This window comes from Misgurnus anguillicaudatus, chromosome 3 (assembly GCF_027580225.2).
Source record: "Misgurnus anguillicaudatus chromosome 3, ASM2758022v2, whole genome shotgun sequence".
In the NCBI taxonomy this organism is placed as follows: Eukaryota; Metazoa; Chordata; class Actinopteri; order Cypriniformes; family Cobitidae; genus Misgurnus; species Misgurnus anguillicaudatus.
Genome location: NC_073339.2, coordinates 25,282,955 through 25,298,625, shown reverse-complemented (window position 1 = coordinate 25,298,625; position 15,671 = coordinate 25,282,955). Strand labels below are relative to the sequence as shown.

At 44.6% G+C, this 15,671-nt stretch overlaps 1 long non-coding RNA gene across 1 annotated transcript in view; it reads right to left on the bottom strand.

The window, feature by feature from the left end:
• The window catches only part of LOC141361808 (uncharacterized), a 36,448-nt gene extending 21,113 nt beyond the window's left edge, over positions 1-15,335 (bottom strand). Inside the window, exons 1-2 of the long non-coding RNA XR_012367961.1 lie at positions 14,298-15,335; positions 5,650-5,712 (exon numbers count right to left, since the gene is read on the bottom strand). This is a non-coding gene — a long non-coding RNA (uncharacterized lncRNA). The remainder of the gene's footprint in view (positions 1-5,649; positions 5,713-14,297) is intronic.
• Positions 15,336-15,671: the final 336 nt, after the last annotated feature.

Here is a 15,671-nt window from a genome sequence, read left to right as displayed (position 1 = left end):
GCAGTGCACTGTCATCAGAAAAAGAATAACGTTACTTTGCTCACATAAACAGTCACTTAAAGAAAAGTAAAACGGTATTTTGCATGTTATCAGGTTGTGATTTCCAATCAAATGTCAATGGGACTTTTATATCACACAAAAACAGAAAACACAACCAGCATTCACTGAGTGATTTTAAGCCTGGTGTAGTTTCCATTGCTGAAGTATTACAGGAGGCCAAAAGTTTTTATGGTGATGAGGCAAGTGATGCTTTTGTTCATGACTGAAGCCAGATGTGTTTTATTAAAACAGATTATTTAAACTAGAGCATATCACACTTTTTTAGGTAAACTGCATTGTATGTAGCTGGGGCCGGTTGCACCAGCTGTGCGTAAGTTACAACGTAGCTTAGTTACCACGTAAATGGGCACTAAGTTACAACTTATGCACTACTAAATGTTTTTGCGTTGCACCATTAAACTTAGTTTAAACGTAACAATACGTTGTAACTAAATATTTACGGAAGCCTCTGTCCATGAATAACGTTTGGAATAAGATGTCATCCAGATTATATAAAATCGATGAGCTCGTATTAATTATGAAGAGCCGCAAATTTGTCAACGAGTTTTCAAGAACTGTTTAATTTTCTGTGTATCCATCAAAAAATAAGATTTAAAATTTCTTCCTGTTTATTTTCTCTTCCATGTGTGGGATATATATTTTCAATTAAAAGTGTAATGTTTTGAGTTCGATAACATATGCTTTAACGTCTTTTTTTAACTTTCAGTTTAGGCGAGACAAGAATGAGTTTGAAATTACGTACTGTTCAGACTATTTCCTGTTTGCCCATTATAAGGCTTGTGATAAGGAAAATAAACGTCATTCTATGCGACAACGCATTACTTTATGGAGAGCTTACGATCTACTAGCTACGTTCTGCCTTAAGAACAAGTGGTGCAACCGAATTAAGTAAAGAGTTAGTTATAATCTAGCTAGTAGTTACTAAGCCTCTAGTTTGGACTTTACGTCCCAGTTTAAGTAAGAACTTACGAATGACTGGTGCAACCCTACCCAGATGATTATCCATTGCTACATTGTTATATGGTTGGTGCTTTGTTTGGTGACTTTGAAAAGACAAGTCCACGCATATGTTGTAAAATATGCTTTTATTTTGTTAAATGGACAATTCATAAGTTAATGTTTTTTAATCATACTTACAATTGATTTTAAAAAAATAATTAACTAAATTTTATTTGTTTTCCACAGTCATACCACAAAGACTTCTCCAGTCTGGCTAAAAGTTACAAAAGGTGATCCTTCAGTATGCCATTCCTTCTTCAGTGAGTGACCTGTCAAAGGAAATAGAAAAACAATGTAATCTACAAGGACATTTAAGGCTGCAGTTCATGGATTCTGACTTGGGCAATTAGTTTTTAAATCTCATGTACACATCTGAAATTCAAGACAAAAGTACACTAAAGGTGGTATTTCTGACAACACCAAGTGATTGTGACAACTCGCCCCCACCACAACTGAACAGTTTTCAAAGGAGTACCTGCTCATCACCAGCTTTTTCACTTTCATCCTGTGACACAGTAGTTTTGTCAACCCCATCTACTTCATTAAGCTCTGACTGTGTTGCAAAAGCGTGTTTTGCCCAATATATAACAAAACTGAGAAAAATTGGCTGTACTGAAGTGAAATTAAATTTACTCAAGCCCAAACCAGCTGGAATTTCCAGTGCTGCTTATCATATAAAAAAAACATGCAACGCTTTGGTTAACAACTGCCCTTACCATCCACAAACGGAGACATCCAAAACACTGGAAGTAGTCAGTGTAATACTTCTGTCTGAAATTAAAAAGAACAATGCGAAAACATTATGAATGCTGATGGACAAGACCTTTTCTATCAGGAGACATGAGGTTGTCAAGGAATCGCCTTCAATAGCAGATTTCAAAACTAGATGGCCTGCTCTTTTCAGAAGGGAAGAGGTGAGTGAAAAGTTTTTGAGTCATTTATGTTTAACTTTATTGGCTTTGTGGTAACAATAATTTATTGTGTTTTGTAGATTTGTGCAGAGTTTAAAAGAATCGCAACAGCCCCATTGGTGTCTACATACTTGGCGAAGATGGATCAATATTCTGCAAAGCTTATAAGGATCTATGCAAAACGAGGAGTCATCAATTGACAGAGAATTAAAAACCTGCTGGTTTCCACAACACAGGTATGAAGAACTGCACTCATTAAAACCTTATAATAAAACTTATTTTTGAACTGGTGAAATTGGAATAGAGACAGAGCGCAGCGCGTCACAACCTGGGGGCCACGCCCACCGGGGGGGAGGGCAGTCCGGCGGTCTCCATTGACTTTGTGTTGCGAGGGGCCGCCTCCTTGTCATTTCTGGCTTATAACAAAAAACTGAATAATGCCTAAAAGCTGCTTTGGGACAACATGCACAGCCAACAAGCCAAAGAACACAGAAACAAGTCCTTACAAGCCGTCGAGCCGCAAAACCCAGTCCCCAAGGAGAACAAAGTGGATGGCCGATTGCGTTTCCCCCTATTGGACGCAGTTTTACTAATAGGAGTACTATGAAAAGTTGCCTGTTTCCATTTCTGTGTCTAGACGCTCGTTTTTTGAAGTCGACAGCTTATAAAAAATTATTTATTTATTTTTTTGGCGTGTTAGATGTACACCTTGTCACACAGCAGCTTTTAGGTATTATTCTGTTTTTAAGTTTAATCTGTAAATAAGTTTTTATAAGCTGTCGACCCCAAAAAACGAGCGTTTAAAGACACAAAAATGGATACAGGCAACTTTTCATAGTACTTCTATTAGTAGAACTGCATCCACTAGGGGGAAACGTAGTTGGCGATCCACTTTATTCTCCTTAAAGGCTGGGTTTTACGGCTCGACAGCTTATAAAAACTTATTTCTGAGTTATTTGGCTTGTCAGCTGTACATATTGTCACACAGCAGCTTTTAGGCATTATTCAGTTTTTTGTTATAAGCCAGAAATGACAAGGAGGCGGCTTCTCGCAATACAAAGTCAATGGAGACGGTTGGATTGAATTCCCCCCCGGTGGGCGTGGTTTTCAAATTTGCATAACTGCGCTCTGTCTCTATTAGAAAGTTTCTGGAACTTGTAAAAAAGAAACAAAGGTACAGTTTAAGGTGTCCCTTTTTTGTTGTTGTTTTCCACTTACATGCTGTATTTTGCATAATAATCTAAAAATAAAGGTAAATGTTTACCTGATATTGTGAATGCTACAATTAATAAAATTTTGATATTTACATATTTAGACTGACTGACACATTGATCAGACTCCGATCTTTCTTTGTCTACCTGAATGAAGACCTGACCAGTCTAATTAAAGAGTACTTGGTAAGTATATGTGCATATATATACTTTGCTGTATTATCAAGGAATTGAAATGTTGTGGTATCCCAGGTGAAAAAGTAGTACACTTCCATATTGTACTTACAGTGCTCTATTTTTAAACTAATTTATATTTTATATACTAAAAATTATTCTTTAGTACTTTTTAAGATGTTCTTAAGATTATCTAAGTGTACTTATTTGTGCTGTTTTGAGACAACATGATTATGAACTAAAATGTGCTTTGAATATACTACTGTATCTCTGTATTAAAAATGTATTTAGTTAAAACTTGTAAACTTGAACCCAACTTTCATACAAAGATGGGCTCAAGTTTACTACGAGTGGTACCTAAATACATTTTTAAAATAGATTTTTAGCACATTTCAGTTCATATTCATGGTGTCTCAAAAGTAGAACAGGGAAGTACAATTATACCTTGTTCACACTGTCAGCCTAAATCTGATTTTGGTGCATATTCGAATCCATCGATTCCAATTCAGTCACATTTAGAACGTGTGAACGGCCAAAAACCACATGAAATCAGTTCAAATCTGTTTCAGGCTACATCCATGGGTGGTTTAAAATCCTTTTCAAATCCAAGTCAGTCTGACTGCTCTGATCGCGTTTGTGTAGCTTTTCGGTTATGTCATGCTGTTGCGTCACATAAAACGTAAACACATCAGATGTTGAGGCAGATTGTCGTGCCAGCGCAACGTCATTGCCATAGAAACATTGCAGATAATCCGGAAAACAGCAGAACGCTACAGCACACACAGAACAGTTGTGATCCACAATATGGACGAGTTTGTCAAATCGGATATGCCCTAAAATCTAATTTAGACTGACATTGTGAATAATGTACAAGATGTTCTTAAGATTATCTTGAGAAGTGCAAAATAATAATTTTTAGTATATTACGTACAGAATTAGTGCATGAAAATAGAGCACTTTAAGTACATTATGGACGTATACTTTTTCATTTGGGATAACTTTTTATTTTATCTCATCTCCACTCATGGTATTTCAAACCTACGAGTTTCTTTCTAATGCAGAAAACAAGATATTTTAAATAATGTTGGTAAGCAAACAATACTTGCCCTCTTTGACTTTTTGGCTGTTGTACATTATGGAATATGAGACTGTTCTTAAAATACTTCAGTTTTACAGAATCAAGTAATGTGGTTTTGAATAACATTAAATGGTAAATAAGAGATTTTTCTGAACTTATTAATAAACATAAAATAATTGTTTCATTGTCATTCTCACCTGCAGGATACAGATGCACCCAGTACCCAGGAGGCGTTCCAGAAGATGGTGATGGGAGTGCTTGTAGGTTCAGACATCGAAGACAGCCCAGCAGATGTTGGAGTGTTATTGGAGGGATTAAGAGTTCTTGGACCTCATCAACATTGTGTATGCAACAACCATGCTGATGGGACTGATATATGCACTGAACTTGAGCTACTTTCCTGAATTCAGGTACACTTTTGAAGTATTGCAGTTGTTGTTTCTGGAGCTAGATGGGAAGTAACTATCTCATAAAGTTCAGACGCTGAAGACCAAGACTTTTGCAGATGTTTTGAGAAAGGAATGTTTTAATATTTCATATGTAAATGCCATGTTTTTGAAATGGCAGTACAGTAACATTCGGGAAGTAAGCAGTGTCGTCAATTTATTTTGATAGTTTTGCAGTGTGTTTTTATTTAATTAGATTAATGTAGAGTTGTTTAAAGCTTTGGCTGTACGTAAATGGTGCTGCATCTAATTTGTCATGGAATGTTAACGTTTATACTGTATCTGTAGTTTAAGTGCAATAAACATGGCTTGAAGAACTGGTGTCTGAGATTCTTTTATGAATAAAATGAATGCTATATAGAGTTTATTACAAAAAGTATATTATTGTGTGTGATGTACTTGAAATAGAAATTGTTATGTTAAAGTAACTAAAAGTAATTGGATGGAACCACTGTCCACAATGTAAATGAGTTGTATGAATAAACTACTCTTGAGTTGGACAAGCAAAAAATATTTGATTAGTTTGTACAAGTTAAACACATGTTCAGAAAACGTAACAATCTTAAGTTATGGATAAGTAACTAAGATAATTTTGTTGAACGTTACCACGTCACATTAGTTATTTATTATTCAATTGTGTTGCTGCAACAGAAGAGTTTGGCATTGACTGAAAACAACCCTTAAATGTTAATAAAAACTAACTGGGTTGTGTGGAACCACTGTCCACAATAAAATTGTGTTCGTTTAAAGTATCATTTTTTTGAGTGTACCTGGCTTTTTCTTTTTGCGACAGAGTGCAAGATTTGTGACTGTGGCTGACCATGTGTAGACACCTGTGGGTTTGAAGAAAGAAAATTACTCATTAACCAAATAAACCTTTAACTTCTTATTTCAAATACTGGACAATCACAACATCACTGTGCAGCAGTACATGTATAAGTGTGAAGTACATGTATAGTTATTGTGATTTAAAGTTTTAAGTTAAGTGTTTATAAACAAGGACTTTAAGGATCTACTGTATATATGATACTTAACATCTTCTGTTACTGGATTTGAAAAAAAAATAGCCTTTTGTTATGGGTGATCTATAAGCAATGTAACTGTGTTTCAGCTGGTGCCAAGAGTTTGCTTAACTTTTAAAAATGTATATAGTGTATTGCATGTACAAAAAATGAAGCATGACCAAAATCAAATCTACTTTATGGTTGATCTGAGTGGCAAAATATTCTGGTGCGGCTGAACAGATTTATACAAAGTTACATGTCATCTTGTAAATACAGATTAGTGCTGTCAATCTTCCTCTGTTATCCCATTCAAAGTACATTTGATAGTATTTTTAATATTCAAATTATCCCAATATATTGAAATCTTAAAATGTAGCATAGTCACAGGCCTGTAATAAGCACATCTAATCATTCAATTGTGTCTTTATGAAACAAGAAAAACTATGACCATATTTAACACCTACAGCTACAAGTATAAGTGTAATAATTGACTCCAGTCCTTTGAATTATTTGAAAATAATGTAGGCTATACCTGCGGTGTGATACTTCACTTTGCATCATGCCACATTACCACCTTGAATGTGCATTATTTTTGAATATTCAACTGCCCGTCATCAATTATTCCTAACGCAAAACACATATAAATAGTAATTTTGCACTTAAAAATGACAATCCACATTGTGTGTTTTTTGATGTCTTGATGACACATGACAAAGACACCTATTTTAATGTCAGAAAACGTCTCGGTTACGGATGTAACCCTCGTTCCCTGAAGGAAGGGAACGGAGACGTCACGTCGTGACCGACGAATTGGGAACTCGCATAGAGAGACCAATCAGCTTCGCTTGTATGTAAAAGAGCCAATGAATGTTGGCATGCAGTATTTGCATAATGCTGGCTCCACCCCGCCAGGTGGGTATAAATGCCAGCAGCAGACTGCATTCAGTAGTTTTTCGCTGAGGAGCCATCTAAAGGCCGGCCGACTCAGCAATGGTACAGCGGCCGTGGCGACGGGACGTGACGTCTCCGTTCCCTTCCTTCAGGGAACGAGGGTTACATCCGTAACCGAGACGTTCCCTTTCAGTCGGTCACTACGACGTCACGTCGTGACCGACGAATTGGGAATCCCTACCAAAACGCCACGGAAGGCTGTCCCTTCCAGTGCCCTGCATTAACCTTTCACCCCTTTACGTAAGTGAAACCTGGGTCTATGCAGAGGAGGCCGGTCACTGCTGTTCCAACCCACTCAGTAACCACTAGGCACCACTGGGAGCGTTCCCGCTGGCGGTAGCAGAGAACACTGCGGAAGCCACATCCCATAAAGGTTTCTTAGGCGGCATATTACGATATGGAATAACCGCATAGGGCTTTCTGCATATCAAAAAATCTCTGGGGTGGCTTTCTAATGAGACTACACCTATACAGAGACTGCAGACTTAAAATCTGCTGAGGGAAAAATGTGGGATTGAATTAGCTCCACAGACATTACACCAGAGATGGGGACTCGAGTTTGAGACTCGGACTCAAGTGCGACTAAAGTCGCACACACAGTGACTTGAGACTCGACTTGAGACTCGACCCTCAAAGACTTCAGACTCGACTCGGACTCGAGCCGCACGACTCGTGAACAATGTTTATTTTTAGGAAACGTCTGATGAGCTCGCTGTCATACCCCTCCCTCCGTTACCTACAACCTGCCCACGACGTGACACGTGACGTATCTGCTCCGCGTGCGCGGCCGCGAATCGAATGCACCGGCTGCTGCTGTCCCACTCATCTGAAGCTTTGGGTAGTGCTGTGACGGATCCGCGGTTCGGCTCGCATGCAATTCGCGGATTAATATGCAATTTAAATAGGGTAAGTTTATCATTAACTTGTTTCTAAGGCTTGCAATTGTTTAAATGGTTAAACAATTTAACTGCAAAAAGGCGCTCAATTGAGCAGATTTCTGTACGCACATGCGGTTAAGTGTGTCCGGTCCAGCTCCAGTCAGGTCCAGAGATGCGCTACTTTGTGTCATACTGTAGTCCATTAACATACATTTGCTGAATAGAGCAATGAAAAACAATGTAACGTTTTTATGTGAAGCGACTGCTGCATCTTCTTCCTGAAGCGCTCCACCTGTGTTTGAACACGCGTTTCAGTGCCCTCAGTAGTGCACATACAGAGAGAAGTGTTTCAAAAGTTAAGCCAACATAAAATCTTTCTTTTCTTGACAGGGCACCCACACACAAAATGATCTCACAGTATTCTTTTTCTAATAAAAACATTTTTGTTTATGTCTTAAGAAACCAGTCAGAAACCAATCTGGGCTTATTTTTTCTTAATAAAGAGACAGTAACCTCAATTAACCTACTTAAGTCTGTGTCATTTATCTTAATCAAACAACCCAAGACAAACAGAAAATCACGTCTATTGCTCAAAAATATGATAATAATATTTAATTTGTACAATAAAGACAGTGTTATTATCCATTTAATTTAATTTCTGTACCTAATGCTAATTTTAGACCTTACTTAATGTGCAACTTTGTTCTTTTTTATAAATGTTTATAATTTCTTTATTTGTTATTAGAGTTTTATTTGTTACAACGAGACTTGAGACTTGACTTGGACTCGAGCCCAGAGACTTCAGACTTGACTTGGACTCAAGCTCAAAGACTTCAGACTTGACTTGGACTCGAGCTCAAAGACTTCAGACTTGACTCGGACTCGAGCTCAGAGACTTGTGAACATCTCTGCATTACACACATGGGATCCCCTGTCTAGGGGTTGCTCATATGGACGCCAAAGCTCAACACAGGTTTTCAAGAATTCATCTGATGCAAAGCCGACATCAAACGCTCCGCCACGTCTGATTATCATGGGCGTTGGAGGAAGTACCAAACTCTACCAAAACATCTCTTTGGGATTTATGGCACCGATATAACGCCATACCGGCAAGGCAAGCTGACACATGAACCTGGGGCTCCCAGTGTCTCTACCTGTTAGAGGTGAGTACACAGGAGGAAACCGGTTCAACACGAACACTATAAAATCTAGTGAAGGTATTGGGCGTCGCCCAGCCCGCAGCCCTGCAAATGTCTGTCAGCGAGGCGCCACGCGCCAGCGCCCAGGAAGACGGTATGCTCCTAGTGGCATGCGCCCGTAACCTGAGCGGGCACGGGAGGTCTTGCGATTGATACGCAAGGGAAACGGTGTCCACTACCCAGTGTGACAGCCTCTGCTTGGAGACAGCTTTTCCCTTCTGCTGTCCTCCGTAACAGACGAAGAGCTGGTCTGAGGTCCTAAAGCTTCGCGTTCGGTCCACGTACAGTCGCAAAGCGCGGACGGGACACAGCAAAGCTAAGGCTGGGTCTGCCTCCTCCGGGGGCAGTGCTTGCAGACTCACCACCTGATCTCTGAAAGGAGTGGTGGGAACTTTGGGCACATAGCCAGGCCTGGGTCTCAGTGTAACACTGGAGTCAGCAGGCCCGAACTGAAGGCACGACTCGTCGACCGAGAAAGCGTGCAGGTCCCCTACCCTCTTTATCGAGGCCAATGCGAGTAGGGTCAAAGTTTTCATAGAAAGAAACTTGACATGCGCTGACTGCAGAGGCTCGAAGGGGGCGTCCTGGAGAGACTTTAGCACCACGGACAGATCCCAAGAGGGTATGGAGGGGGGACGGGATGGATTCAACCTCCTTGCCCCCCTAAGAAACCTAATGACCAGGTCGCGCTGACCGACCGACCTGCCTGCTATAGGGGCATGGTAGGCGGAGATTGCCGCAGCATAGACTTTAATGGTGGAGGGGGACAGCCTCCTCTCCAACCGGTCCTGTAAAAAAAAAAGCACGACACCGATCGGGCAATCCTGGGGGTTCTCTTGCTGAGAGGAACACCACTCGACGAACAGGTTCCACTTCAGTGCGTAAGCCTGTCTAGTAGACGGTGCACGCGCCGAAGCAATAGTGTTGGCTACCTGCATGGGTAAACCACTCAAAACCTCCGCGTCCCGTCCAAAGACCACACGTGGAGATTCCACAAGTCCGGGCGCGGGTGCCATATTGTGCCGCCTCTCTGAGAAAGAAGATCCTTCCTCAGGGGAATTCGCCAGGGAGGGGCTGTCGCGAGAAGCACCAGCTCTGGAAACCACGTCCTCGTGTGCCAGTATGGGGCCACGAGGAGGATCCGCTCCTAGTCTTCACTGACTTTGCACAACGTTTGTGCAAGAAGGCTTACTGGGGGAAACGCGTACTTGCGAAGACCCCGAGGCCAGCTGTGTGCCAGTGCATCCGTGCCGAGGGTTCCCTCGGTCAGGGAATAAAACAGCTGGCAGTGGGAGGTTTCTGGAGACGCAAACAGGTCTACCTGTGCTGCTCCGAACCGTCTCCAAATCAGCTGAACCACGCGGGGGTGAAGTCGCCACTCTCCGGGGCTCACCGCTCGTGATAGCTCGTCGGCCACACGATTGAGAACACCCGGAATATGAATGGCACGAAGGGACCTCAGATGCTTCTGACTCCACAAGAGGAGATGGCGGGCGAGCTGTGACATGCGACGGGAGCGTACACCACCCTGACGGTTGATGTAGGCAACGGTCGCTGTATTGTCTGTACGGACTAAAACATCTTTGTCCTGTAACTCGCTCTTGAGGCGGACCAGAGCAAGATACACCGTCCACAGCTCGAGGCAGTTGATATGCCAGTGCAGTTGGGGCCCCGTCCAAACACCTGAAACTGCACGCCCGTTGTAGGTGGCGCCCCAGCCCGTGGCCGAGGCATCCGTGAAGACCACAGCATGCCTGGAGACCTGTTCCAAGGGCACGCCTGCCCGGAGAAAGGAAGGGTCTGACCACGGGCGAAGGGTGTGACGGCACGCTGGTGTGACTTGCACCCGGTGTGTGCCGCTGCGCCACGCCCATCTCGGAATTCGGCCGAGCAGCCAATGCTGAAGCGGTCTCATATGGAGCAGTCCGAGCGGTATCACAGCCGCCGCCGCTGCCATATGCCCCAGGAGCCTCTGAAACATTTTCAGGGGGACCGCCGTCTTGTGATCTAACGAACTCAAGCACTTGAGCATTGACTGAACACGTTGCTTTGTGAGACGTGCGGTAAGTTCGACCGAATCCAAAATCATACCGAGATAAGAGATCCTCTGCGTGGGGCAGAGTTTGCTCTTTTCCCAGTTGACCCGAAGACCCAAGCGGGCAAGATGCCTGAGCACCATGTCCCTGTGTTCGCAAAGCTGCTCTCGAGTCTGTGCTACTATGAGCCAGTCGTCGAGGTAAGCAAGGATGCGAATGCCATGTTCCCTGAGGGGAACAAGGGCACCCTCCGCGACCTTCGTGAAGACACGAGGGGACAGGGAGAGCCCGAAGGGTAAGACTTTGTACTAATATGCTCGCCCCTCAAACACAAAGCGGAGAAAAGGCCTGTGACGGGGGAGTATCAAGACATGAAAGTACGCGTCCTCAGGTCGATGGCTGCAAACCAATCCCCTGGACGGATGCATTGAAAAATGCGTTTCTGCGTTAACATTTTGAACGGCAGTTTGTGAAGTGCACGATTCAAAGTACGCAGGTCGAGGATCGGTCGTAACCCACCGCCTTTCTTGGGTACTATGAAGTAGTGGCTGTAAAACCCCGACCTCATGTCGGCTGGAGGGACCAGCTCTATCGCGTCCTTCGCCAGAAGGACAGCGATCTCCGCACGCAAGACGTGGGCATCTTCATCTTTCACCGTGGTGAAGAGGACACCCGCAAACTTGGGGGGACGCCGGGCGAACTGGATCGCGTAGCCGAGTCTGATGGTGCGCAGAAGCCACCGCGACGGGCTGGGGAGCTGTGACCAGGCTTCCAGGTACCGTACGAGCGGGACTAGAGGCACCACAGACGTACCCACAGTGGGGCAGCCAAGCGAAGCCGAGATGCCCACAGCGGTGCGCTGTGTAGGCGCCCGTGAGGGGACAGGCGAGCGTATGGGAACACTCGGCCGGCTCCGCTGTTGGACGGCGGGGCAGCGAGGATGCCCGTGCACGTCCGCTGGCGAAGGAGGAATGAGCGGGCGGGTTGGCTCCAGAGGGCCACCCTGCATGCTCATCACTCTCTGATAACCTGAAGAAGGAATAGGAGATTGCTCTTTTGGTGAAGTTGTGGGTGCCGGCTGAAAAGCCGGCTGAACAGAAATTAACTGTAACAAAAGATTCTCCACCCGGCCCTCCTCCGGGGGAGGGAGCGGTGCGGTCACCGTCTCCCCAAGAGCAGTCCTCGCCATCTCCAGGTGGCCCGTCTCAGGGCCGCTTACCCTTATGTTTCCTACCGGGATTCGCGGGAGCCTGGACGGGCGTGGCGCCCTGCCGACGACCGGATCCACGACGCCGCTTAGGTCGCTGCTGGGGCGGCGCGGGACCGGAGGCAGCCGCCGGTGGACGCCCTCGGCGGGAAGCAGGCTGAGGCGCTGCCACTGGCGCAGTGATGGTAGCAGCAGGCTGACGCCGAGGCAGGATGTGACGGATCGCCTCAGTCTGCTTCTGTGCGGCCGAAAACTGCTGGGCGAAGCTTTCGACCGCATCGCCGAAGAGGCCGACCTGGGATATGGGGGCGTTCAAGAACCGTGTCTTGTCCGCCTCGCTCATATCAGCCAGGCACAGCCAGAGATGGTGCTCCTGGACCACCATGGTGGACATCGCACGCCCAACAGCCTGTGCGGTGACCTTGGTCGCCCGTAGCGCCAGGTCGGTAGCCGCACGCAGTTCTTTAAGGGCTGTCTGGTCGTGACCACCCTCGTGCCTTAGCCTGATGGACCTGGAGCAGCGCCATGGCGTGCAGGGCTGAGGCCGCTTCCCCACAGGCCCTGTAAGCAGCGCCCGTCAAAGCGGACGAGTACTTACAAGCCCGCGAGGGCAGGGATGGCTTATCCCTCCACGAGGCAGCAGTGGCTGGACACAATTGCATCGCAACCGACCGCTCCACGGTTGGAATAGCCGTGTACCCCTTGGCGGCCCCGCCGTCGAGAGTGGTGAGGGGGGAAGGCTTACAAGGCCGGTTACGGGAGGCGAAAGGAGCCGTCCACGACCTCGTAAGCTCCTCATGCACCTCGGGAAAGAAAGGAACCGGGGCGGAGCGGGATGGACCAGCGCGAGCCGCCCCGAGAAACCAATCGTCGAGGCGAGACGGTTCAGGTGGTGGAGGTGGAGTCCAATCCAAGCCGACCGTCTCAGCCGCCCGAGCGAGCATGGCAGCCATCTCCGGATCTGACTCGGTTTGCGCTACGAGCCCCGACGGCGGCAGCGGGTCCGAGCCGGCATCCAACAGTGACAGCCCACCCTCCGATGCTGCGACCGACATACGGTCCTCATCGGGAGAGCCGAAGGATAGATGTGGTACACTCGGTCCACTACCTCCCTCCGAACTCTCAGCTGGCAGCGGAGCTGAAGAGTGAGAGGACCCGGAGGGTTGGTTCCCTGCGGGGAGCACTCCCACTGTCACCCGTGGCAGCCCGGAGCTCGTCGACACCGAACGAGGCAGCGGGACGGGGGGCGTCTTACCCAGGATATAAGACAGCCTAGTCTTCAGCTCCGAGATGGTCATCTTCCCGCAATGGGAACATGAACCATCCACGAACGCTGCCTCAGCGTGTGTAACACCCAGACACGAGAGGCAGCGATCGTGACCATCCGACGGTCCCATATATCGACCGCATCCAGAAGCACACGGACGGAACGCCATCTTTAAAAAGACGCGAAACCGCCCGTGGAGCACAGAGAAATGTAGTCTTTAAAAAGACACAAATCACTGTGCAGCTCTTTTTGTGAGGAAACTACTCTTTTAGTGCAGATGGAAGATGAAGCACACAGGGGAACAGTAACCACACGCTCTGGTTTTAAACTCAAAATGAACGCAGGCAGTGGAAGCCGCTGTAGCGCTGTCACGCCAACTACCACGCACAGGTTCCTACTAAATAACACACAAGTTACTTCTGATTCAGCAGTACACAGCTGATGGCTCCGAAGCGAAAAGCTACTGAATGCAGTCTGCTGCTGGCATTTATACCCACCTGGCGGGGTGGAGCCAGCATTATGCAAATACTGCATGCCAACATTCATTGGCTCTTTTACATACAAGCGAAGCTGATTGGTCTCTCTATGCGAGTTCCCAATTCGTCGGTCACGACGTGACGTCGTAGTGACCGACTGAAAGGGAACCCTATAACATGACATGTTTGAGCTCATTTTCGCAACTTGATTTCATGCGTCCTACAATGTGACCATTTCACATGCACACAATGCAATGTTGATGCTGAAAATATATCAGCCTTAACCTGAATAAAGCTCTATGGGAAAAACACTGGACAACAGGTAGCGTTAAGGTAACCCATAAGTTAAATACTTGAAACCCAGATATAAATGGCAACTTTTAAAATCTGTCTTAATTACCTTGGCCCTTTGTAGTGCTCGCCTGCTCCAGCTGCCCTTCCATAGTGTTCACTGCCTCCACCTGTCCCTCTGTAGTGGTCGCCTTCTCCACCATGTTTGTCATCTCTTCCAGTTGTTTGCATTTTCCAGTGGGTCACAGGGTGTGAAGTGCAGTGTAACCAGCTGATCATAATGCCACTGGAATCCTGGGTCCAACCTGTGCAGGTTAAATCATATGGATGTTTTAAAACATAAGACTTTAAAGGGATAGTTGACCAAAAAATGAAAATTCTGTTATAATTTTTGTTCCTCATGTTGTTCTTAACCTGTATGAATTTGATTTCTTCTGTTAAACACAAACAGATATTTTTACAAAATATTTTCTTTGTGTTCATTTGAAAAAAAGAATCCCTTTAACCATGGGATTGGGCTGTAACTCTTAAGTGTTTGAATCATATGGTCTAATTTTTCCAAACCAGATTTATTGGCACTTTAGATTAGAGCTGAGGTAATGATAGACTACTGAATGTATTAGATATGTGCAAATCTATATTTGATTGATTCTATAGGACTATAACAAATACAATATATCTTTTGATCAGGAAAAAACAGAGTGCTTATATTATCAATTCAAAGAATAACACCAAGTGTGATGTTTGTTTAAAGAAAAATTTATGCTTTACGCTTTCAAGGTAGCAGCAGTGTAAGTGTATGATGTCTCCAGCCAACATTTGATGGTTTCCTTTTTTGTGTTATTTCTGCTAATGGTCCATCTGCATTGTAAGCTCTACATTTCATATACAAGAGTATAATGAGATTCATTTTCATTTGATTCAGTAACTGAGTGACCTAAAAAAGGACTTTACAATTTTATGGGTCTAATTGATGTGTGTCCCTACAAAAAAATGTTTAAGTCAGTGTGCCTAAACATTAAAAATAATGTTGTATGTGGGCTGAAAACAAATAAAATATGGCTTCTACAAAAAAAAACATTCCAAACATAATAATTCCAAAGTTAACATAGTATGTATTCAGGTATATGCTTGAACCAAGTTAACTATGGGTACCAAATCCCATCCGCTTGTTTGTCTCTTTCTTAGAAATACCACTCCAAAGTTGACCGTGCCTGTGACGTTGTCTATTTGTCAGAGTAAATTAATGTGTATATTACATTGTATAGCATTACTATACAGAATGATCTTCTTGTCTTCAATCTCACTTGAGCTTTTTGATTCTCATATACATTGTACTTCTTTAAGTTCTGCTCTGCACTGTCAGTTCTGCATCTGTGTTGATTGGCATATGTCAATCCTTGCAGCTCCTAAGCTGTTTTTTTGCTGCCCCTTGAGCTGTGTTAACTGAGTTGCGCATCTAGTTAACCATATGCCATGAGAT